Here is a 23,992-nt window from a genome sequence, read left to right on the forward strand (position 1 = left end):
TGATTAATGACCATCTCATCAGCAGAAGGTTACATTAATCTTTATCTTACTATCCATAACCCTTTCTCTTCTGGAGATGTAAGTCTGGGCTGGCAAGAGTACCCAACAGCGTACAAAGCAGCCTGGAGGCTCTTGTGACATGTGACATTTATCAGTATAAAACAATTCAAAACTCATGGAAAGCCTTTGACTATTTAACACATAAGCAATTAAAGCTGTCGGGTGATTCTGCTTTAAATAAAACCGGTTCGTACAATCTTTCGAAATACATCTGCATGACAGTTTTTTTCAGTTTTGTTTATAATATAATAATCATCTTATGTTCATTTCTGGCTTTCGAACTACGGGACCATCTTCCCACAATCTAAACACCGTTTCTTACTGGGAAAACTGTCCAGATTGCCACAAAAATAGCGACTACATTTACAATAATATTTTCGCTTTCTCTTACAACTCTTTACTTAGACTTTTAGATATCGTAAAAGTGGGCTTGAATCAGATATCTAGTTTACTAACATATAAAACTTTTTGACGTTGTGTTTTCAAATTCATAATTCTTGTTCGCAAGAAAAAAATCGTTATAAGGCTGTTAAATAGTGATTACTTAAGGCAGAGACTCGTTTTGTGGTGAGATAGGCAGATAGGCAATATATAGCATCAATTAAAAAAAAATAACTTGATCCCATGCTGTTTCTCATCAATTATATTTTTCCTTGAGATTGACCTTGAATTTTAAAACTGGAAAGGAGAATCAGAAAATGGAAATGAAGAAGATATGAAGCATCTGCGTTCTCTAATTTATATACGACACGTTCAAATATTTCACCGTTTTCTAATTCCACTACAAAAGCAAAAATAAAAAGATCTGTATGGATGTTTTGATGGCTTTAACGACACATAAAAGAAGAAATGCTCGTTTACTCTAGAGAATATCAAAAGAAATAGGTTAAAATGATGCTCCAGCTGCGAGTTGTTCTTATATCGCAACAGTCCTACGCGCTTGCGTAGGACTGTAACAGAATAAATACTTGGCTGAGTAGAACTGTAACATAACAGGATAAAACTTGTGCAGTGAAATAGCAAAAATTGTCAAGATTTATCTTATCTTATTGTAATAGATGTATCTTATTTCAGTGAATGAAGAAGGTGAATTGTGTCAACACTCTTGTGTCAAGAGATTTTACCACCTAGATCGATAGTGATTATTATATTGTTTTTCTGCACTAAATAAATTAGTGCGAATCACAAATGGATTAAAAGAAATACTCTGTCGTAAATATTTAAATAAAAAGCCATTACGAAAGCAGCCTATTATAATACATGCAACAATTCGAAAATTAACGTACTTTTCAACCAACATTTATTTATTTTTGGTGGGAGATTTTGTATTTAACTTTCTTTTCTGCTATGGACAATATAATTCCTTGTAAAACTCAATGTTTTTCTCACGTACTTTCAATAAAAGGAATGCTACAAATGTTAGGTATTCATTAAGTATTCGTATTGGACATGTGCAATTACTGTCAAGCACTGTAAACAGGTTTGAGCAATTTCTCAAATGAATCTCATCGCTCAGATCCACATAATTGTCTCGAGGTGATTGAAAATATAGTATTGAGGATTTTATTATCAAAAATTATGGAGACAACCACCGTGTTAGAGCAAAACCTTAGTTTAATATAAACCAAAATGAACACTCGACGTTTCGACCTTCATATGAAGATCATCATCTGGAGCATACACATATATACAAAGAACCAGTGGTCAGGCCAATAATTGTTGTAGCGGTTGGTTAGTAACTTTAGCAAACCATGTAGATTGTAGTGCAGCCTGTTTCTTTGTATATATGTGTATGCTCCAGATGATGACCTTCATATGAAGGTCGAAACGTCGAGTGTTCATTTTGGTTTATATTAAACTAAAGGTTTTCTCTAGCATGGTAGTTGCTTCCATAATTTCCGATAATGTATTCTGATCACCGTGTAAGCATGAAAAAAAAAAGAATATTGGGGATTTTGTAAATATAAAACTTCGTAATTGAATGTACGAAGGAGCTATCTGTCCCTGCCTAACTATAGTTTAAGAATTCAAACCAGACTAATCCATTATTGTATTGCAATTCTCACTGATACTTTTCAGCGAGAACTGTTGTTGTTCAAATGATCATATTCGAAGGCCAAGTAATCAAGTACTTGTATAATATGTAACTATAACTCTCTTAGAAGGGGAAAATACCTTGTTTGTGAAGAATGTTTATAAGGTCTCTTCAACAGAAAGAATTGACCAGTCTCATACCATAAAGAGCAAAAGGATTTACTCTTTCAGAAATTCGGAGATTTTCTTCATTTTGCAAAAAGAAAACAGTCCAGCGAGGTCTGTTGTCTCAGCGAGAAAATTTCAGCAACACCAATTTATATTTCCAGTTTTGAGGATTTCGTTAAATATACATGCACTTGACAGAGGTAATACACTATACATGTAGAATTAACCTACCTCGCTATCAAAGCATTAATTATGAAGGCAAATTACTTAGCGATAATTGTTCACTAAACTTGACCGGATTGTTTTGAAGTATTGAATATGTTCCTCTGACCTGTTTTAAAGGAGAAAAAACTTGAGTTTCCGAGGAGATAATTCTTCTTCGACATACGAGATCGGCTAAAACTCATTTTCACTTTGAAAAGCCATTATAAATAATGCTTTGCGATAAAAAGTATTGATTAAAAAGATAAATTAATTGCTATTCTTCTTCTTCTTCTTTCTCATCCGTCAGATGACGGGTTGAGTCCCTGTGAGTAAAGCTTTGCCATCTGGGTCTGTCTCTGGGCCATATCTGTCACCTCATTGAAGCTCCATAATTATGATCATTCCTTCAAAGACTGTAGCCAAGTTCTTTTTGGTCCTGCCTCTTGATCGTCTTCCTACAATGATTTCATTCAAGACTCTTGGAAATCTCTGAGAGGACATTCTCTAGAGGTATTCAAACCATCCATCTTAATTGTTGTTTAAGAATGATATCTTCTCTATAGTTTAATTTTTCTTTGACTTGCTCATTTATTTCGTGTTCTGATTAGTGAGTTTATTTACTTTCTTGAGCATTTCGAATGCTCCGATGTTTTGTATTTCTTTCTGATTGAGTCTCCATGTCTCGACTCCAAACGTTGCTGTAGGTATAATAATAGGTTTATACAGCTTTAGTATCAGGCTGGGGTGTAAGGTATGGGTAATAGGGGGTAGCGCCTCTACCTGCTCAGCAGTCGCATCAAAATAATTGGTGGCTGGCTGGAATTGGTCCCCACTGCACATACAACTCTCACGTATGGCTCCAAGTAGCTGGTAGAGTGCACCAGCGGCCACGCCCCGGGACATTGTCAAGAAGAGGCATGCCAAACTAAGTGAGGATATCAGCATTTTATGCTGTAGTGAATGAGAGTGTCTCCTCCTTGTTGCACTTGAAGACTGGAATGGCTCAGTTAGCAGATGACCAAAATTTAATTTGATGTAATGAAGGCATGACAGCACAAACTATGTGACATAGTCCGTGCACACTCCTAGACAAAACAGAGATGTGGCCAGTCACCGTGGAAGAGACAGGAACCTCACCACGTAACCTTTCGTAGTAAATTATGAAACAGAGAACCATGTCGGATTTAAGCAAGAGACAAGGTTTAACCCCTCTGCAACTTTTGTCTCTTGGAAACATTACAGAGAAGAACAGAAAGGAACTCGGGAACGTAAGACGGATACTTTGAAAATAGCATATGACAAAGATACCTTAAACCCTCCAGGGAGGATATCTCCTGATCCTTCACGTCTGAAAACCAAGAATCTTCTCTTAAGGCTTGCAACGTGGAATGTGAGGACCTTATATGAAGCTGGGAAGTTAGGAAACCTTATACATGAACTTGAAGCAATGAAAATTGACATTGCTGGTATCAGTGAAGTCAAATTGATTAATAGTAGAAAAATAAACAGAAAGAGCCATTCAATTATATACTCATCTGAAGACAGTCATAGGAATCAAGTAGCATTTGTACTAAAAAAGAAGATTGTGCAATCCTTACTTGGATTTTGGATAATTGCATTAAAAATTGCACTCAACCTTTTAGTATTTTTATTGTCCGAATATATGCACCTACTTCTGATTACACAGAAAAAGATGTAGAATGTTTCTATGAAGATATTCAAAATGCACTTGACAACACTAAATCAGATGACATAACTATCATTATGGGAGATCTAAATGCTAAAGTAGACTCAGAAAAGATCTCTTCCTGCATGGGAAACCAGGGCCTGGGACATAGAAATCCAAGAGGAGAAAGATTAATACAGTTCTGTGAAGAAAACAATCTGATCTGGTAATAGCAAATACTGCACTTTATTTAGCCACCCTCCTAGAAGACTTTTTACACATCGAAAAGTCTGGGAGACAGCTGTAGGAACCAGATTGACTTAAAAAAGATTCTGGAATAACATCTTACAAGCCAAAACATACCCAGGGGCTGCTATTGGATCAGATCACAATCCTGTGGTCATTAAAGCAGCAATAAAATTAAAGTAAACAATGAAACCTCTAATCATAGAAAAATATGATCTTGGCTCCCATAAACATCAAGAAATACAAGATAAATGTTTAAAGGAACTGATACCATCCACTGCTGTTAATGTTCCTGATCCCACCAAGTATCCTTACCCTAAAGATGAGATTGAGGATAGATGGCAGAAATTTAAAGAGGGTATAAAAAGCAGTAAAACAAACAAATTATGGAGGAAAGAAAGAAAGAAACACAAAAATCGTCCTGAATACAATAACTTAAACAAGGAGATCAGGAAAGAACATAGGATTGCAAAGAACTATGGCTCAACAAAAAATTCAAGGAAATTGAACTTCTGGACAAAAAGCACAAATCCAGAGAACTTAATGAAAAAGTTAAGGAGCTAACTAACAAATCTTGCAATCTCTCATTGCATTGAAGATAGCAGTGGAAACATCCTAATAGAGAAAGACAAAATAAGGGATAGATGTGTAGAGCATTCAAAGGAACTCTACAATCATGATAGAATAGATAAGTCAATGCAAAAAGATTTGGAGGGGCCTACTATTCTTACCTGGGAAGTAACAAATACCATTAGGAAACTGAGACCAAGAAAAGCTCCAGGAATGGATGGAATTATGGCAGAATATATAAAGGCTTTAGATGATAAGACTATAAGACCACTGACTGACATATGTAACAAAATATCGAAACTGGACATCTGCCAAAAGATTTTAAGCACTCAACCTTCCTACCAATACCTAAAAATCGTGAAGAATACAGAACAATCAATGTGATCGGTCAAATTCAAAATGGAAATTAATGAAACACAATCTTGTTTTCAAGAAAATAAAGGAACTAGAGAAGGACTCTTCAACATTAGAACTATTACAGAAAGATATCTGGAGAAGCAGAAAGAGGTCTACTTATGTTTTATTGACTACACAAAGGTCTTTGACAATATACAGCATGAACAACTAATCACATGCATCAGAAATTCAGAGAAGATGGTAAAGACACACCAGATTACTGATAAATCTATATTGGGGGCATACTGCCTCAGTAAAAATATCAGGAGAAATCTCGGAGGAATTCCCAGTGAAGAAGGGTGTTAGAAAAGGCTGTGTTCTTCCTCCTATATTGCTTAACCTCTATACTGCAAATTTCTTCTAGCGAATAGAAGAATTTAAAGGAGCCAGAACAGGAGGCAGGAATATAAACAACTTAAGACATGCAGATGATACAATACTGCTAGCTGAAAACAAAAAAGATCTTCAAAACCCACTAGACGAGACGTTGAAGCTCACTGAAAATTGTGAACTTAATTTCAACTTCAAAAAAACCCAAACCATGCTGGTAACAAGAGAAAAGGGAAAGTACCCGATATAAATATTAAGATCAGGTAGAGAGTAATACTTTAGATCAAGTAGAGAGTTATATATATTTCATCATCATCATCATACGTATCAAGGATTTAGGCCTAGTATGGCGTGTTCCGGCCTTAGAAGTCATCGTTGAATCGTTTAAGAGGACGTCCTGGTTTTCCGTTTCCTAATGGCTTGTACATTAAGGCTTGTTTTGGTAATCTTTCTGTTTTCATTCTTTGAACGTGTTCCATCCATCTATGTTTATATTGTTTAATTTTTTCTATTACTGGTCCTTGGTTTAATTCTTTCATAATATCTTCGTTTCTTTTGTGATCAAATAGGGTATACTTTGCAGTTTTTCTCATAAACTTCATTTCTGCTGTTGTTAATCTTTGTTTGTGTTTTTGTTTTATTGTCCAGATTTCGCTTCCATACATTAAGACCGGTAGGGCTAATGTATTGTATACTTTTAGCCTGGTTTGTTTTTGAACTCGGTTTGGTTTAAATATAGAGTTAATTACTCCTGTTATTTTTAAATATTTTGCAATTTTTATGTTTATATCTTTTTCATTTTCATAAGTGATCATACATCCTAGGTAGTTAAATGAATTCACCTGTTCTAAGATCTTGTTATCTAATACTATTTTAGTTCTTGCTGGATCTTGTCCTTTAAAGGCCATAGTTTTTGATTTTTCCGTTGATATTATCATATCATAAACTTAGGATATCTCATTTAGATTTAAAGTAGCTTTCTGTAAGTTATCTTCAGAATTTGTAATTATTATTTGGTCGTCGGTAAAAAGGAGAGTGTTTAAGTTCACAGTAGGAGAAAGTTTAATTCCTTGATGTAAATTTTTACTCCATTTTATTATTATTTCATTTAAGTAGATATTAAAAAGAGTTGCTGAGAGGGGACATCCCTGTCGGACCCCTTGGTTTATCTCTCTTGTATATGATAGCTCATGATTTAATCTTATTTGTATTTGATTATTTTCATATACATTTGTGACAGCTTTTAGGATATTATTTGGTATTTGTCTTTCTTTTAATATGTTAAATAATATGTTTCTTTTAACTTTGTCAAATGCTTTTTCAAAGTCAATAAATGCAATATGTGTTTCTAAATTATATTCTCTTCTTTTCTCTATTATTAATTTTAGGCAGAAGGCTGGGTCTATACATGATCGTCCTTTTCTAAATCCATTTTGTACCTCTAGAATAAAGTTTTCGGAATATTTCATTAGTTTGTTATTTAAGATTCTACTGTATATTTTGTAACATGAATTTAGTATACTGATACCTCTATAGTTTTTATGGTCATCTCTATTACCTTTCTTAAAGATAGGAATCACAATTGCTTTTTTCCATTCTATTGGGGGGATACCAGTTGAGTAAATTTTATTTAAAAATAATAAGAGTCTTTCTTTGAATCTTGTTCCTGCGTATTTATATAGTTCTGAACCTAGCTTATCTTCTCCAGGTGATTTTCCGTTTCTTATTTCTTTCAGGCTGATTTCTAATTCTTCTTCATTTATTTCCTTTTCAATTTCGTTAATTGTTTGCCAGTTGTCTTTTTTAAAATATTTGTCTGTCCACAGTTCTGTGTAGTAATTTAGAAATTCTTCTAATTTCAATTCAGTGTTTAATTTTATGTTTTCTTTGGTATCTGCATTTAAGTGTTTCAAAATCTTATATACATTGGGTCTTATTTTATATAAATCATGTTCTAAATTAGAAACAAATTTATTCCATGATTCTCTATGTCTTTTTCTGACTTCTCTTTTAGCTATGGCTCTTATTCTTTTATATTCTATTTCATCTTCTAATCTTTTACTGCTTAACCATTTGTGATAGGCTTCTTTTTTCTTTTTGATTATTTCTTTGATTGTATCATCCCAGATCTTCAGTTTTTTTCTTATATTGAATTTTTTGGTCTTTCCTAAGCTTTCATTTGCTGCTGCATTTAGTATCGTTTTTATATTAAGCCATTCTATTTCTATTTCTTCATTTTGTTTTATTTTATCTAGATACTGGTTAATTCTTTGTTCATATAGCCATTGTACATTTGTGTCATTCAATAGTCTAGTTTTATAAACAAATGTTTCAATTTTTCTTTCTGTTCTTGTTACTTGTAGCCATTTAGGTGGTAATCTTAATTTTATTTTAACAAGGAAGTGGTCACTGCTTATTTCATATCCTCTGTGAACTCTAATATCTAGTGAAAATTTTGATGTCTTTTCATTTAATATGAAGTAATCTAATATTGATTTCCATCCTCTTGCAGCCCAAGTATATTTATATGTCTTTATGTTTATAGAAGGAATTCATTATTTTTAGGTTATTATAAACTACAAAGTCAATCAATTTTTTACCATTTCTGTTTAGAGTGTGTTCTCCATGTATTCCTATATTATTATTAATTTTTGTGTTTCCAATTCTTGCATTTAAGTCTCCTGCTAAAATTATGTAATCATTTTTATTTATTTTATTATATATGTTTTGTAGCTGATTATAAAAATCAATATTATCCTGTTCTCTTCCTTCTTCTGGGGCATATAAACCAATTATTGTTAAATAGCCTCTATCTATTTTTATTCTAGCTTCTATTATTCTTTCATTCCATAATTTATAATGTTTTAACTGTTTTGAAAGGGAGTTATGAATCCAAATCATGACTCCTGCTTGTGCTCTTTGGTCTCTGTCGACTCCACTGTATATCACATTAAAATTTTCAGTTCTCATAGTTCCTTTTAATTTCTTTTTTGTTTCAGTGATTACTGCTATTTTAAAATTTCTTTCATTTAATAACTAGTCTAATTCTATTTCTTTATATGCTATTCCTCTTACATTCCAGTTTGCTATGTGTATTATATTTTGTCGTTTCCATTTTCGTTTTCCCTTTTCCATTCCAGAGTCGTTTCCCATAGATTCAATCCGATTATCTTTTTCTGTCACCTTACAAGTATGGTTATGTTCTCCATGTCAGGGGACTAGCCTGACGATGGAATAGTTCAGTGGTAGGGCTGCTACCTTAAGGCTTCTGAACTCGCCTTCTTCCGAATTTAAACCCATAGGAGGAATAGGGTATATTGAAGGGGAAAGGGTAGGTTATATATATTTGGGTCCACTAATTACAGAGAATGGAAAGTGTGATAAGGAAATATTAAGAAGAATAGAAATTGCTAGATCAACCTTCATTAGCATGAAAAGCATTCTGACCTCAAGGGTCAGAATGCTTTTCATGACACAAAAACAAGAATTAGGCTGCCCAAATGCTGCGTATGGTCAACACTGCTATATTGTGCAGAAACCTGGACAATATCAAAATATTGTGAAAATAAACTAAAAGCCTTTGAGATGTGAATCCTCAGCGGAATTCTTAGAGTCCCATGGATTGCCAAAAAAAAAACTAATTTAGAAATATTAGAGATGATTGGAAGAGATAGGAATCTGTTGAAAACCATTAAGAAAATAAAACCACCTACCTTGGTCACATACTAAAAGGCATGAATCCCTACAAAAACACTTCTAGAAGGAATGATACAAGGAAAAGAAGAAGAAGAGGAATAAAAAGAACAGATTGGATGAGAAATATTAAGGACTGGACGTTTTTTGTCCTATGAAGAATGCAAAAGAGAAACACAAAACCGTACATGGTGGAAGCTCGTGGTAGTCAACTTCCTAGAAGGAAATGACATCTGACAAGACAAGACAGTATCAGGATATTTCAAATGCTGTTATTCATCCATCTTTTTTTTAATTTATTCCTATTAGACTATTTTATGTTATGCCTGTATTTTGCTGTTTCTGAGTTGTCGAGGGTGTGAGTAATGCAACTACCAAGATATGTAAATTGCTTTACTTGTTCAAGTATATAATTTTCGAAGTTAATTAAAAATGTTTCCTCATCTCTTCCTATTTTCAGTGTTTTAGTTTAAATTTTTATTGTCTTTTCCACTTGCACTCTAGATTCTGCAAGAATAATAATATCGTCTGCATATTTAATATGTTTGATATTTTTATATCGTGTAATTTATATGTAGATTTGATTCTTCGGCTGTGCATACTGTGAATTGTTAATTAATTGATACTCAACACCTGTTTCTTTAAAATTACGATCCATCACGTGGACTATATCTGTACGCACAAACGGAAAAATAATATCTTAATCTATGATTTATTGCATTCTATGAATACATTCGTGAACGTTACCAAACTGCGGTGTATTTCTTCTATTTCTTCCCCAGCTAGACTTTAAGTGGTTTAATATTTGTAGATGTGAAACTAGGGAGAGAGAGAGAGAGAGAGAGAGAGAGAGAGAGAGAGAGAGAGAGAGAGAGAGAGAGAGAGAGAGAGAAGAGAGAGAGGCCTTTTCTGAATCGAGCATACGCTGTCTGTCATCCCCATTTTTAATAGGTAACAACTGTATGACAGGCTTGTTGTCAATTGAAATGTGTCGTGACATAAAATCGCACGGCTTACCTTGCAGGAGACACACGAGGAGTTGTGTGAGAGAGAACACCGTCAACCACCGGAAAGGCTGTTCGTAAGATGGGATCTTGGCAATATAACTATTCAAGTGAAAACTGTCGCGTACGAATTGTTTTTAAAGGCTTTTATTGTTCTAAGAATTTATTGTTCAAAAGAAGCTGTTTAAAGGTAAAAGAAGCAGCCACGATGCAGATTGGCATCCAACAGGCGGCTCGAGAAAATACTGGAACTCTCTCTCTCTTGTCAATTTGCAGAATTTCCTGCGATTCAAAGGCGTCTCGAGAATGATAGCTATTTATGGAATAGCTACCACGGAATCCAAAATTAGGAAAAAGAAGGCTGCGGCACAGTTTATATGATTATATAATTAAAAACATAATCATGAGTAAAAGAAATATCGTGCTAGTGCTAAAAGATTTAACTTCCATGGACGCTCATTAACGAATGAGAACCCATAGACGATGCTGTTCCCTTTTTCCGAAAAATGTTAAGACGAATCTGGAAAAAAAAATTAAATTTTTCTGTGGCGTCACTGACAGATGATCTTACTCCTATTTATTAGAGCAGATGTACTCTATTATTATTATTATTATTATTACTCCATTAATCCTAATTAATCAGGATATCTCTCAAAATGATAAAACTCATCTTTTGGGAACAAAGAGAAAATAACGACCTTGTATACATTGCAATGTCAGAACACATATGTAATCAAATATATGTAATATATGTATAATATGTAATAAAAAATAATAAAAAATTATTTTTATTATTATTATTTTGCTTCAAGTCATTTCATTTCATAAATTTTAAGAGACGGGAGTAAGGAGAAGTAAAGTGAGCCATATCGTACAAACTTAAGAAGGTAAGCTGTGTTGGGTAGAATCTTCTGACTGACTGAAGTAAAACACGATTTTGAAATTCATCCTCATACTCAAAATGGGGAGAATATTGAGATGCACTCTTAGATTCTTTTCATGGTTTTTATTTCTTATTCCTTTTTATGGCGATATCCTAGAAGAGGAGGAAGGTTACTAGTAGTGTGCCCGAGGGGGTTTGTCTTGGGTCGATTGTTGTTTATTTTGTTTGTAAATGATATTGAGAGGTACTAGAATGGTGTTATATAGTTGTTTGCAGATGATGCAAAGTAGGGGAGAACTATGAGAAGTAGAGCAGGTGTAGCCTCGGAAGAGGACTGGAATGGACTAGGTGAACGGGAGAATGTGTGGAGGATCTCAGTTTAATGTAGCAAAGTGCAAGGTTTTAAAATCTGGGAAGCAAAGATGGGATGCAGAGTGGTATGCAATTCGTGGAGATTTCTTAAAGGAGGTAGAGGAAATGAATGACCCTGGGATGATGGGTAGGGATCTGAAATTTCGGGGATATTTTGTTAAACGTTTGAGGACAGTACAGAGGAGTTTGCAATAATGTGGAGAACACCGACATGTAGAAGTAAGGATGTTATTATTCCTTTATATAGGGCTTTGATCAGAGTGAATCTGACTTAACACAGATTTTGTTTTAAAAAGGATGATGGGTTGTTGGGGGTGGATTCAGAGATGATTCACTAAGTTGATTTCTGTTCTCTAGAATGCTGAGTATGAAGACAGATTGAGAAAATTCAAATTGCTGAACCTAGTGGATGGTAGAAGAAATGGGATATTATCGAGTCTATAAGTTGGTAAGGGGTAATGACCAGATTAATTTTGATGAACCTTTCATAGAATGGCTGGGGACAGAGGAAGAACAAGATGCCATCCATGGAAGCTATAAGGAGGGTATGAACAAGAGGGCGAGGAGTAAATTTTTTGGGTGGATAGTGGTGGGTGATTGCAATGCATTACCTGATAGTGTGGGAAGTGCAGGGACAGTGAACGCATTTAAGTCAAGGTATGATGAACTGTGTGTGAGAGAGTGGTATCTCTCACGTTGAGTCTCTTGACTCCATGGAAGACTGATAATAATAATAACAGCAATAATAAAATACACCTTTTCCCCAATAATGTTTTGTTTTCAGGTTTGTTTTCCTTGTTCGCTATGTGAAGTAAATTCCATTAAGTCTAATTAATCACGTTTCATATCGGATATGTGGAGTGTGAAATGAACACTAAAGAATACGGAATACTTTAACTTTTGGTGATTTATCATTCATCCATATGTTAAAAAAAACTAAAAGCGCATTGTAATGAATATTTACTCAGTTTAATTCCAGTTTACGGAATTCACCGAATAATCCAATCCAATCATCAATTTATTACTTACCAGTTACTTAGTTAAACTCATAAGTTAATCTCTTTCTAATAGGGGCTATTTTACTTAAATGTCTGTTTAAGTAAAATATTAAAATTTAAAAAAAAATTAAAAAAGCGGCAATTAAAAAAAATTGCCGCTCGTGTATGTTATATATAATGTAAGCAACAGATTATAGTAAAAATCAAAACAATAAATATTCATTTAAAATTGAATAAATCCTTTTATATTTCCAAAAGATAAACAACACGCTTAAAATACAGCAGATTTCACTTATCTTAATAGCAAAGGAGAAATGAATAAAAGAAAAATTAAAGACAGAATAAATGCTGCATATCAAGAGAAAGAGAAAGAGAGAGAGAGAGAGAGAGAGAGAATAATCCAGAATATGCTGTAAAATGAATCATATGAATGCCAACTTTCATAGTTAGGACATTCTTTGTGGATATCTTTTTTAACACTTGAACATTGCATAGAAATCATAATTAGTCAAAATCAAAGTACGTTTATTGAAAGATTATAGACAAGTGGAAAAATCAAAGAATTTCAAATTGTATTTACTTTTTATTTATTATATTTAACGTCCTCTCTAAACATCTATGATAAATCGAAGTTTGTTTGGAACTGAGCACATTGACACTAAGTTGATCATTTATAGCAGATCGTTTGTCATTTACAAGTATAACTGCAGCATGTATTTAAATCTTGAGCGGTATATTTGTCAAAAAAGAATGGCTTTCCATTACTCAAATTGCTTGATAAATCATTAATCGTGAGTCCGTTCTTTTCCAAAAGATAGTTGAAATGAGAATTAAGACATTTTTATATTTCAGAGAAAACTAAATTACGCGCATCAGAATCATCGGTTCTGCGTGCTTTGCTGATCACACTTATTCTAAATATACTCCCACAAGCAGTCATGTTATCAAAACTCTTCTAGTTTGTGATATTAGTTTGGTATTTTGGACTATTTTTCCTTTACCACATTCACCAATCTATTTGCGTTACTGGATGCGGTTGTCTGTCTGTCTGGGCCAGATTATGGAACAGAAAGGTTCTATTAGTTTGAAATCGGTACTCTGTGTAGGCTAATATGTCTTTTCATATCATTTACCTTAAACCAGCCTATCAGTAAAAGAGTGCAGCGCGATTCACTGGGCCACATCACAAACTCTCAACACGGTACAGACCAGGCACGATATTAATTAGATGGGTATGGAAAACACTCATCTAATTAATAATACATCATCATATCATCATCGTTATCAAGGATTTAGGCCTAGCATGGCCTGTTCCGACCTTAGAAATCATCGTTGAATCGTTTAAGAGGACGTCCTGGTTTTCTTTTTCCTAATGGCTTGTACTTTAAGGCTTGTTTTGAGATTAAGAATATATAGAAACCAAATGTGTGGTATAAAAACTAAAGCTGCGCAACTACTTGCACTCTCCCAACTCCTGTTCGAGCGCTAATACATCGAATTTGCCGAGATTTAATTCTCCGACTGGTAGCTCCTTTTAATCCCTCGATGTTAACTTTCTAAGGACCTTCGCATTTCCTTCGGCTAATGATGTTATCTACGGTTGTTTAGCTGAGTTTGGGCTTGTGATCTTTTACTAAAGCAGTGAACACAAAGGCTCCTGATATAGCATCGTACGATGTTCAATGGAAGTTAATGATTACCCATAGGCAAGGGATACCATCTGACGAATTTCGATAAACGCATGATTATGGTCGATATTGTAGACTGTTCGCGGAGTGCTATGAGTGTGAACAGTAGTCACCAGGTCAATGGTTGGCGAATATGCCTCACAGTGCTCATGATAAACGTAGTGTGTGTCATACTTTTTGCAGGCCAACAAACGAAAATTGTAGAATGCCTGACCATGGAATTGAGTTACTGGATGAGTGGCGGTGTGTTATGGCCATCATATGATTACGCCTGATCAACGACGATTAGGTTTATGTTTTATATCCATGATTGGTCGTTGGACCATTGAAGACTGGATAACTTGTTAAGTTTTCGAATGAATCTCGTTTCCAGATATGTCGTGTAGACAGCAGGTGGAGAGTTAGGCGAAAACATGAGGAAAGTACTCCGATGTCATAGTTCAGTAGAAACGGGCAGGAGGTAGCTTTGGATTTCGATGTTTTCCTGAATGTCTTGGAACCATGAATACTACAGCGTACTTATCCATCTTGGCTGATTAAGTACACTCCTTTATGGTGACTGTGTTTTCCAGGTGTTTTCTAACATAACAATGCGCCGTAGCACGTTGATGCGATACTGAGAGTAGTTTGTCGAATGATTTCCAGATCTAATTGTGGCCGTAGAATTCGTAGTATTTGAATCCTATGGCATAACTTTGGGATCGCATGGATCAAGATATCCGTTGTTTGAATCCCTCGTCCCTAACACTAGCAGATCGACCGGAAGCAACTTGACGACGTGGCACAGCATACCTGTGCGGCCAAGTGGTCACCACATCTGGTTGGCAGTGTGGTTAGCGTACCCGCTCTCCAACGAACAGGCTGCGGGTTCATGTCTTGAGGTAGAATATGAATGCCATCGTCCGGTGTGAAATCACCGACCTGCTTATTGGAGACCTGAAGTGGCTTGAAAATGATCCATGTTTAGATCTCTAGACCAAGGTTTCCGGACTATGAAAAAAATAGATTAAAATACAAAAAATATAAGAATTGATAGAAATAGAAAACATATCCTTAGCCCACTCACGGAAGAAAATGTACTATACGTTTGCAGATAACATTTCGTGGATTGGAGCAACATAACAAATACTTCCTGCTACGTTTTATAGTTCATTCCACCTGCATATGAGCAGTTACGGACTATTAGGAAAGTGGGCATTATAGTTGACTAGCAGTATATTTTACTACATGCAATTTTGAACATATATAAAGATAATGAAATAAAAATAAAAATAAATGAAAAGCTGTCTGAAAAACAATCTATAAACCAAGGAGTAATACAGGGATGCCCTCTGTCTCCAACACTTTTCAATATTTACATTAATAAAATATTAATACAGTGGAACACCTTAAACAATCCAGGTATAGAAATTTCCAGGAATAACAAAATAAATACGCTATTATTTGCAGATGATCATGTAATTCATCAGATCAGATAAGGAAGACAATTTACAAAGAGCAATATATAATTTAAACATTAAAGTAGAACAGTTAGAAATGAAAATTTCCATAGATAAAACTAAAACAATGGCATTTTGTGGACAAACTCCAGTTAGAAGCAAAATAGTTATTAATAATAAAATAATATAAGAGATAAATATACTTCAGTTATCTTGGATGTGAAATATCATATGAAGGAGAAAAAGACATAAAATTATAAGCTTCAAAATGTTTACAGATTATAGGTCTGATAAATAGAACACTCAACCCAAATATAGTACAAAAATAAACACGCTTGAAAATATACAATACTTTAGCAGTACCCACCTCATTATACGGTAGTGAAATTTGGGCAATAAACAAAGAATAAGAACAAGTGAAATGAGATTTATGAGAAAAACTGCAAAATACACATTATTAGATCAAAAAAGGAACAAAGACATTTTAAAAGAACTGAAAACAAAATTAATAGAAAAAAAACTAAACAATTATAAACCAAAATGGATTGAACATGTAAACCGAATGGCCAACACCCGACATCCTAAACCAATACTAAAATATGAGCCAATTGGAAAGAGAAGGCAGGGTAGACCTCAAAAAAGGATATTGGATGGATATTGAGACCGGAACAGACCAACATGGTCTATACCCGTAATTTGTGTTGTGATGATGATGACGACGATATATGTGTTTCTTTTATATAGCATTACCGACCACGTGTAAAAACAGAAATATATAAAACAGCACGTGTCATTTTAAGACAAGAATTAAACTAATGCTTATTCAATGTGATGCAAATTGCTTGTAAATCGTTGGTTTAACGTTTTTTGATAGAAAATATGCTTTCAATCTAGTTTTAAATTGAGCTCGAATCTACTGGGATTACGTTTTTCTGGTTTATGGTTTCGGGATTGGCTTCTGTTCTTCGATCCATTGACTTGAGGACAACGAATCGTTTTTTTTGTTTGGACTAAATTTTTTTCTTCGTGAAGTATTTAATTCGAACCCGGATATTTTTTTTTTCAACGAAAGAATCATTCTTCTGACTGTACTAGAGAAGAACACCGCTTGTGAACTAAAATTGAGAACTTTTAATGATGCAAATCTCATAATTCCTCTTAATGAATTTTAAGAAAATGCGGGCCAGAGTTAAGCATTAAACAGAAACTGCTGTCTTTTACCACCCAAAGTAAAGAAAAGGAAACACACTTTAACTTTTTGAGCATTTAGGTAAAAGAACAAGTATTTTAAAAAGGAGACATGAACTCAAAAGTTTCTTTGCACAACCATATCGACATCACCAACTGTAACATTGTTTGAATGACATTATCACTCGATAAGCACATGCAAAAATTAAAAATATGTAGTAGTTTAGATCGAATGATGGAGTGAAGATGCTTATGTTTCTTACTGATAATGAATTCAGTAAAGCTTATATTGTTTTTCTGATGAAGGCACTCGTGCTTCTTTCAAGCAAAAAAATGGAGAGTAAAATGTTATATCGAAAACATATTTCAGTTGAAATAATGTTTGCTGTTTTTACCTGATTTTATTATCTTAAAAATTTAAAAGTAATATTCACTTTCTCGAAATCGTATTTATTAACAATAAAAGATTCTTAGAATTGAAGTAAAACATTTCAGCGTTGACAGAATTTAAAATAGCGTAATTAAAAAAACTGGATCAGTGTATTAAATTCTCTCGATGTTAACTGCTGGTTTTAGAAATTAATTTTGATCTGAAATGCAGCTACTGAAGAGCGATCATAATTAAAATACATAGTTTACTGGTGAATGAAGGTTATTTATTGAAGAAAGTTAATTGACGTGTTATACGTGTTATAATAAGAATGTCTACTTTTTTTTAGACTTCAATAGGTCCTTGCTTAATAAAAAGTTTAATTTATTTATAGCAGGATAAATGTTTTTTATTTAACATATTAAAAGAAAGACAAGTACCAAATAATATTCTAAAAGCAATCACAAGTATATATGAAAATAATGAAATACAAATAAAATTAAATCATGAGTTATCATATACGAGAGAGATAAACCAAGGGGTCCGACAGGGATGTCCCCTCTCAGCAACTCTTTTTAATATTTACTTAAATGAATTAATAATAAAATGGAATAAAAATATACGTCAAGGAATTAAACTTTCTCCTACAGTGAACTTAAACACTCTCCTTTTTACCGACGACCAAATAATAATTACAAATTCTGAAGATAACTTACAGAAAGTTATTTTAGATCTAAATGAGATAGCCAAAGATAATATGGTATGATAATATCAACAGAAAAATCAAAAACTATGGCCTTTAAAGGACAAGATCCAGTAATAACTAAAACAGTAATATATAACAAGATCTTAGAACAGGTGAATTCATTTAACTACGTAGGATGTATGATCACATATGAAAATGAAAAAGATATAAACGTAATAATTGCAAAATATTTAAAAATAACAGGTGTAATTAACTCTATATTTAAACCAAACCTAGTTCAAAAACCAACCAGACTAATAGTATACAATACATTAGCCCTACCAGTCTTATTGTATGGAAGTGAAATCTGGACATTAAAATAAAAAGACAAACGAAGATTAATAACAGCAGAAATGAAGTTTATGAGAAAAACTGCGAAGTATACCCTATTTGATCACAAAAGAAATGAAAAAATTATGAAAGAATTAAACCAAGAACCAGTAATAGAAAAAATTAAAAAATATAAACATACAGGGTGTTCGGGATAAATTTGACATATTTATAATTAATTATATTTTCTGTAAGTTACATGTATTAACACACACTTCTCTTCATTTAAAAGTTTGGACCCTTCTTCATTCATATACAAGATGTCAGAAAGGATGGATAGCTGGAACCCACCTGAATCATGGAAGAGAATAACTTGTATCATGATGATTCGTGCCCGCCATCAAAATAAGGATATTACGACTGCTGCCCAATGCTCCCTGAATACAGTAAAAACAATCAGGCATGAACTAGAGACTTGCAATGGTGACTACGAGGATGTAGCAAGAAGAAAGATCCCTAGCAGACGATCTGATTGCGTTCGTACAGCAGAATTCCTCGCAAATCTGCAGGAACAGGTGTTGAAGAACCCTGGCATTGGAATTCGGGCTTTGTTCGTGGAGTTGCTAACTGTAGTCAAGCCCTGGATAACAAGGGTAGCCAATGGTAGGCCGTATGTATGGCAGCAGGATTCGGCCCCTTGCCACACCTCTGGGAAAAGTCAAAAATGGTTGTCTGAAAATTTCTACGACTTCACCAGTCCAAATGTTTGGCCTCCAAACTCCCCAGACCTTAACCCCATGGATTATTTTGTATGGGGCGCAGTTGAAAAAGACACCAATCGCACTTCCAGTAATACAAAAGCCCAGTTAATGGATAAAATTAAAACAGTTTTTGCGGCCCTTCCCAGGGAGACTGTAGCATCAGCTTGTTCGAGGTTCCGAAGCAGAATTGAAGCTGTGATCGATGCTAATGGTGGTTATTTTGAGTAAATCTTGTTGATAGTATTGTAATTAACTCTGCCTGTAATGTTTTTTTGTCAATTCATTAAATTTAATAGATACAAAGAAGATTTTCTTTTTCCTTACGAAACTGTCAAATTTATCCCGAACACCCTGTAAATGGTTGGAACACGTTCAAAGAATGAAAACAGAAAGATTACCAAAAACAAGCCTTAAAGTACAAGCCATTAGGAAAAAGAAAACCAGGACGTCTTCTTAAAAGATTCAACGATGACTTCTAAGGTCGGAACAGGCCACGCCAGGCCTAAGTCATTGATATGCATGATGATGATGAGGAGGAGGAGGAGAAGGAGGAAGAGGAGGAAAAAAAATGGTTCAAAATAAAAGTGCAAGCAAAAATAAGATATGGCTAGATTAGGAAAAATAAATAAAGTGATAATTAGAAACAAAGTAATATTTATTACTTTTGACAGGCATTATTAGAAACTAGAACGAAGTTGCTACAGAATAATGAATCTTAGTTGGAAAGATCTGGTTTCGATTTCTTCTTTCTTGAACTATAGGACTTTCACTAAATGTAACATATGAATTTCACATGGAAGAAGCAGTTTTTTTCCTAACTTCATGTTCTCCGCCGTATTATATTGTAAAAAAATTCAGTCACCCCCCCACCCACACACACACAAAATAACGTCCTGGAGGTCAGCGACCGAGCTAGGCATTGGCACCGACCAGCGGTTGCTGCATTCCACATGATCCCATAAGTGTTCGATAGTTATTGAAATAATTAGGAGAATCTGGCCGCCAGGGACACACAGAATGCTTGGATATGAACTTTGAACCATGCTTGCACAGTGCCACAATGGACATTGTCTTGTTGCCTTGTTGGAAGAGTCCAGATCTATCAAACAACATTGTCATCGTGTAAGTAATAGCTTGTCCGAAATCATCCCGAGGTAAGAATTAGCGGCCAAGGTGTGTTCAGTTGAGATGAGAGGATTCAGCGATTTTCTTGCATTTGAATTGCGTATGGCAGTGCCAACTTTTTAATTTGAAGTCTATATCACGTCGGTTCGATGGATGATCTTTCAATTTAGGTACACGGTACAGTAAAATATTGAGGAAGAAACTATTATGCATATATTCCTTGACAAAGTATATTACTCTCAGAAATTAATAAACTATATATACACACATATGAGCCAAAACATTATGACCACCTACTTAATAGCGTGTTTGACCTCTTTTCGCCTAGATACATTTGGCCAGAGGTTTGTAAATAAAATCGTGTTTGTAACATCAAACCGAAGTGATCACCTAACTGCGAATTTTATTTTGTAATCATATCGGGTGCACTTAAAAAAGAACTGTTTGGAGTTCAACTATTACGAAGTTTAATGATGAAGAAAACATTATCAGCTTACAGCTACTTTTATGAATTGTTTGATATTTATGTCTTTTACTGACTCTCCTATTCCCATTGGGATTCCAAGATGCAATTATAGTTGCCTGTACCATACTCATACACTAGAAGTAATTATATACATATGAAGGTTATTTGACGTCTTTCAATAAATAAATAAATGTTCGGTGCGTACTCGATGATTTCAAATATATGAGAAAGAATTTGGTTGATTGCCAAAAGCTTTCACTTATACATGAAAAACACCATTAAAATTTACTATGTATATCGTAATGAGTAGTGGATGCATTTTATCGCAGAATATACAGAAAGTATTATACTAACTGGCATATAAAATAAATAAACCATCATGACTTTACGATTGAGATAAGTTGCATATATAATATTTCAGCAATATGGGACACGTATTCGAGATCTGTGGAAGATGACAAACTTAGTTTGATGCACATTTTCAAAATAAATCTATGGGATGTCACGTGAGGCTCCCTTCTAGATGTGCGCATGTATACTAACACACAGACAGAACAAGTTTTCTAATTCAAATACATGTTTGTACACGTACACGCTATCTCATAATCACCAATACTCACAGATAATTTCAACTTCTGAACTACTCCAACCACTAGAAACTAGCCAAGTATTCCTCTGACATATAAAACGAGCTCATAAAACTTAATAAGTGTGCATAAACATGATAAAAGATGTTTATGAGTGCAGCTAAATATTGCATGCCACCACACGTGCAGTCGTCAAGCGAACCAGTGACCAAGAGTGTTGCCGTTAATGTGAAGCTATGTCACAAGCGTGCTAAAAGCATTCCCCTTGTTCAGAATTGAAGTTCACTAGCCTACAAAAATATATGTAAACGAGCAGGCGGATGCAGGAATCAAATTAACTATTACTTACGATATCGATCAACTGGGATAGTTTAAGGCCTAATCTCACAGTTACTTTGTTCGAATGGTTCCCAACAGGCCGTATAAGGCGGTTGTACTCGCTGAGAAGGTCTTCGTGCAACCTCTTAGCATCCGGATGTGCATAACACCTCGCGTCGAGGAGGAGCTGGAGAAAACATATCACCCACAGACACAGTCTAAGAGTTCGCCGTTGCCTGCTGTTTGGGTGAGTCAGTGATGTCACATCTGTTTGCTGTATTATCACCCGGTATCCTGAGTCATATGTCGAGGTAATCCGCCTCATCTGGATCAGTTTGGTTTCTCTAAATATCGATTATAAGTTGCAAAACACCCCCGACAGAAACGGCTGAGAAGAGAAGCTGCGCACACTGACTGCCGAATGAGAGAGATACACTTTGTAGGGAAGATCGATAGGGGCGCCCTCGCTGCAAGCAGTGAGAGGCAGAAGCAGCATCCCGTATACCATTCAGCACTCGTGTATGGCGACAGAGCACGCGCGAGATCGCCGGGAAAGAGAGAGAGAGAGAGAGAGAGAGAGTAATAGGGTACAACTGTTTTTTTTCTCCCCTAAGATTTTCTAGTATTTTAATGTTCAAGTAGTAAACAGTTTATTCCAGTTTTTATGATTACTGGATTTTTTTTCCTTGTTACCATAGCAAAATTCATCGCATGTTTCTTTCTAATCTACTGATTACACATCAAAAATCATTCCAAAAGAACGTGACCTAAAATTAAATGAATATATAAATGAGGCCAAAACGATTTTCACTGTAAAAATTTACAATTTCGCTGGATTCAAGCGGCAATGATTGTACTTATTATCTGGTTATGAGCAGTTATCTAAGGTCATGTCATTGTGCACTCTGTATGATAAATTTCCTTTTATTACAAATCCCGTCTTCAAATTCCATAACGAAGCATGAAAGTTTTTTAAGGCCTTTCGTAATCAAATGTGAATTAGTTAGTGTCAGATGGGGTGAGAGGGAGGGACAGAAGATCATTTTCTCTAAGAAATTTCGCTCGTAAATAGAAAACGTTTCAAAAACATAACTAAACGTCTATTAATTCCTCTACACGATGTTTACACTTACATCAAAATGATATTCACATTTTCCAATATTGTTTTAATCTCGAAAGTTAGAATTCACTTTGTATTTAAGATATTTAGGAGCAGATAGACTTGATGTGTAATTCTTGCAGAAATTTTGTACAATAATAAATTTATAAGAAGCATTTCATTTGACTGTGGTTTCTGAAATAACTATACTTTTGTTTTGGTTAGATCTATTAATTGCTCATATGTGTTTTGTAGCTAGTTTACGTTTTTTTTTTTTTAAAAAAAACGTGTTTTCATTCTCGTTTTGATTTTCTAGTTTCCAGCAGCTATCATTCCCAAATACTTGAAGACAAAGGAGGAAATGAAACGAAAACTTAATCCCATCGATTTTCTTAGAATTTGTTAGTCATCTGAACCCCCTTTACATTGTTAGAAGCATGACTCTAAACGAAAGATTTTTTTGAATTCTTCACTTTCGGTGATTTTGTAGATTCAGACGTTTTTTGCAAAACACGATAACAAGTACTTCTAAAGCAAGAGAATAAAAATTATTTGATAAGTAAACGATTTTAAGTAGTTTAATTGCACATTGCAACATAATTAAGATTTCATCAAAGTTGAAAACATTTTATTATTAAAATCAACAAAATTTTAGTTCAATTACCTAAACAATAGATGCTGTTGGATTCGCTACAAATCCTGTCTCCAGGATTTGTAGCGAATATTTTTAGTCATGAAATTTGAATTCTAAAACGGTAGTGGTTAATAAATGAAGTAAAATAATCTAGTATTTCTCATTTGTATCTCTACTTAATCCAAATTAATAGTATTGATTACTAATGTGAGCAGAAAGGATGATCTTAAGATTTGGTATCGAATAAGTCTGACATTGACTACAATGGTTTTTGCTGGTGGGAGGGAATATAGTTTGCATTAAAATAACTGAATAGTGTAGTTTATAGCTATAGGACGGATTATTATGCATGCACGTAATGCCAATAGTAATGGTAACAAAGGGGGAAAGATTTGTGTCACTTCAGAAACAAATACTGGCCTAGGTGAGATAGTGGCGATTAAGTAATACACCAAATCATCCAGCGCTAAAAATCGAGTATATTATCTTGTTTCCTGCCGTTTAACTGGGTTTTTTTATATAAAATTACGAGTCTTCAAGGAAAATTTGCTACTTCCACGTAAAACTGTCTACATCATCTTAGGTTCAATAATAAGCATATTCAGATAATGATTTTTCATACTGTACCATGTATAATGTTGAAAAACATATCAAACAATTCAACTAAAATTCAGCTGA

General features: G+C 34.3%; 1 protein-coding gene across 1 annotated transcript in view; it reads right to left on the minus strand.

Moving 5' to 3' along the window:
* LOC150100560 (acetylcholine receptor subunit alpha-like) overlaps positions 1-21,750 on the minus strand; it is a 131,990-nt gene extending 110,240 nt beyond the window's left edge. The window contains exon 1 of the mRNA XM_090402119.1: positions 21,613-21,750. The gene's annotated coding sequence lies outside the window, so the exon portion shown is untranslated. The remainder of the gene's footprint in view (positions 1-21,612) is intronic.
* Between the last annotated feature and the right edge of the window lie 2,242 nt (positions 21,751-23,992).

The sequence above is a fragment of the Typopeltis vanoorti genome, chromosome 12 (genome assembly GCF_054136105.1).
Source record: "Typopeltis vanoorti isolate ZY-2024b chromosome 12, IOZ_Tvanoo_1.0, whole genome shotgun sequence".
In the NCBI taxonomy this organism is placed as follows: domain Eukaryota; kingdom Metazoa; phylum Arthropoda; class Arachnida; order Uropygi; family Thelyphonidae; genus Typopeltis; species Typopeltis vanoorti.